At 49.4% G+C, this 2,473-nt stretch overlaps 1 pseudogene; it reads right to left on the reverse strand.

The window, feature by feature from the left end:
• Positions 1 to 673: 673 nt before the first annotated feature.
• Positions 674 to 2,255, reverse strand: LOC127315465 (probable CCR4-associated factor 1 homolog 11; annotated as a pseudogene).
• Between the last annotated feature and the right edge of the window lie 218 nt (positions 2,256 to 2,473).

The following is a 2,473-nucleotide window of genomic DNA, read 5'->3' on the forward strand; positions in this document are numbered from 1 at the left end:
TTTCTTATTTGAATGGAAGAGTCCTTTGGATGACAGATAGAGTGCGGTGATATAAGGATGACATGGTATGGTTATGTTTGACAATCAAATAAGGGGATTTGTAACTTATTTCTTTCATATGAATTTCGAGCTCTTCACATGTATGAGTGATCAGGCTAGATGATGCTCACCGATTTATTTTTGTAAACTTGAGGGTAATTCATCATAGTACTACATGAGGAAGAGTATATATGATATCATTACTATTGTTTGCTATTTGTGTACCACACTATTATCGTGCTTCTGGTTGATGACCGCCATGTAAACCCATTCCACTATGTGAGATTTATCTTTGTGATTGATTAGACTATTTTATAGCTATTTGTTTCAAATAAATAAGGAAAATATTTTTAAACGTTTTCGAGACAGTACATATAACTTCACAATATTGAAAGTGTGACTTATTTAGTATGTGTATTTGCATTAAATAAGACGTACGTGGCACGTGCAAGCTTACAAGTGGTATCTAAAAATTCACCACCTTACCTCGTATTATTTCCTTCGCCACTTCGCACACCGAATCGACGAGCAGATACAAGCCACCAGAAAAGATATGTTTTTCCTCTGCCCATAGGCTTCATCGGTTGTTTTTCGATTTTTTATTTATAGCACCCAAATAGGCGCTTGTTTGACATGATACAAGGAAACCAAAAAAAAAAAAAACACAAACCGACAGTACTAATCCTAGACTTGGACACTACTAGACTCAGACTAGGAAACTAATCAAACAGTTCTCAATAGGACACGGACATCGATCGTTGGTGTGTGTGTGTCCGATCGAACTAGTGATGCAGGCCTTGAAGCAGACCTATGTATCGGCTGACCTTGTCTCGGAGCTCTCCGTCCTCCAAGCTCCTGAACACCTGGAGCGCGCGTACGCCGGCGGCGGCGGCGAGCCTGGGGCTGTTCCAGGGCGGATGGAAGCCGAGGTGGGCGGCGATGCGCTCCAGCCCAACGGGCAACTTCGGGCAGTCGGCCGCCATCCCGGCGACGTCGTAGACCTGGTCGCCCAGAAAGTGCCGCACGGCGCCGACGAACCCGGCCACGTCGTTCGGTAGCGGGCAGCCGCCGGTGACGATCTTGAGCAGGTAGGCAACGTGGTAGGCTCCCGTGTAGGTGACCCACGACAGGCCGCGCCAGTGCCCGATGAGGCCGGAGTAATTCAGCAGCATGGCGCCGAGGCTCCAGGCGTCGACGCCGTGGTTCGCGAGCGTGTCGACGTCGAGGCCACGGCCGGCGAGGTAGGCTAGGGAGTTCGCGTCGTGCGGATCAGAGTGGCGACGGAAGTCCCGGAGGTTGAACTTGTTAGAAATAATCTTGTCCCCGTCTTGTTCGAGTGGTGTAGCTTATTAGTATCAGCTAGGCTGGTTACGAGTGTTCTAGAGTGTTTCCTCGCGTGGCAGTAGTACACGTCTTGGAAAGTTTAGAGTCCGTTCCATGTTAGAGTTAGTACATGTAGTCCTAGTTGAGTTCTGAAGTCATGTTCTAGTTCTAGTCTAATTAGGATTGAGTCAGTTAGCAATCTGGTAGTAGTACGTTTTGTTTAAGTGGAGTCCTAGTCGTAGTAGTACTCCCTCCGATTCATATTAATTGACTTCAATATGGATGTATCTAGACACATTTTAGTTCTAGATACATCCATATTAGAGTCAATTAATATGAACCGGAGGGAGTACTAGGTTTAGGTCGGCAGGTCTTGAACGTGTATATAAGTTCCAAGGGCTGCGTGAGTTTTGTACTGCAAGATTTCAGAAACAGAAAATAAAGACAAGGCACGATATGTGCCTTTGGCGATAAACTTTGTGTTCGCGTGTGTTCGTCTAATTTAATGTGATCGATCTGTGGGCAAATCCCAACAGAACTCCCAAGCTTTGCTGTTGCCCTGGCGGTCGCAGACGGCGATCCCGACCTGGAGCGGCTTGAGGGCGTCCACGTTGGCCTTCAGGATGGCGTAGCGCTTCTCGTCGGTGAGGGCGTCCTGGTCCTTGCCGGGATGGCGGATGAGGCCCGGGTAGTGCACGTTAACGGCGACGTACCGGCCGGGCGCCCTCGGCAAAGTGGCGGAGCCTGGCGGCCTCTTGGTGGAAGCTCCTGCCCCACACAGGGTGCACCAGTACGGGGACGTGTGGCGCCGGCATGGGGACGGGGTCGTTGGAAGGCGGCGGCGGATGCACGCTGCCGTACAAAGAAGCTGCCGGCGGTGGAAACATCGGCATCGAAAACAAGATTCGATTGTGCATTGCAGTCATAAGGTGCGTCGCTGTTATTGTATGAAGATCTTCCGAAGTTCTGAGTATTATATACACTAGATCAGAACAATTGCAGCCGGAGTCGGACACACTGCCCGGATCGGCCGATAATCGGTGAAGAAATCGACTTCTACAGGAATAGGACATAAGAGCATCTCCAGTCGCGTCCCCCAAACCGCGCCGGA

This window comes from Lolium perenne, chromosome 7 (genome assembly GCF_019359855.2).
Source record: "Lolium perenne isolate Kyuss_39 chromosome 7, Kyuss_2.0, whole genome shotgun sequence".
In the NCBI taxonomy this organism is placed as follows: domain Eukaryota; kingdom Viridiplantae; phylum Streptophyta; class Magnoliopsida; order Poales; family Poaceae; genus Lolium; species Lolium perenne.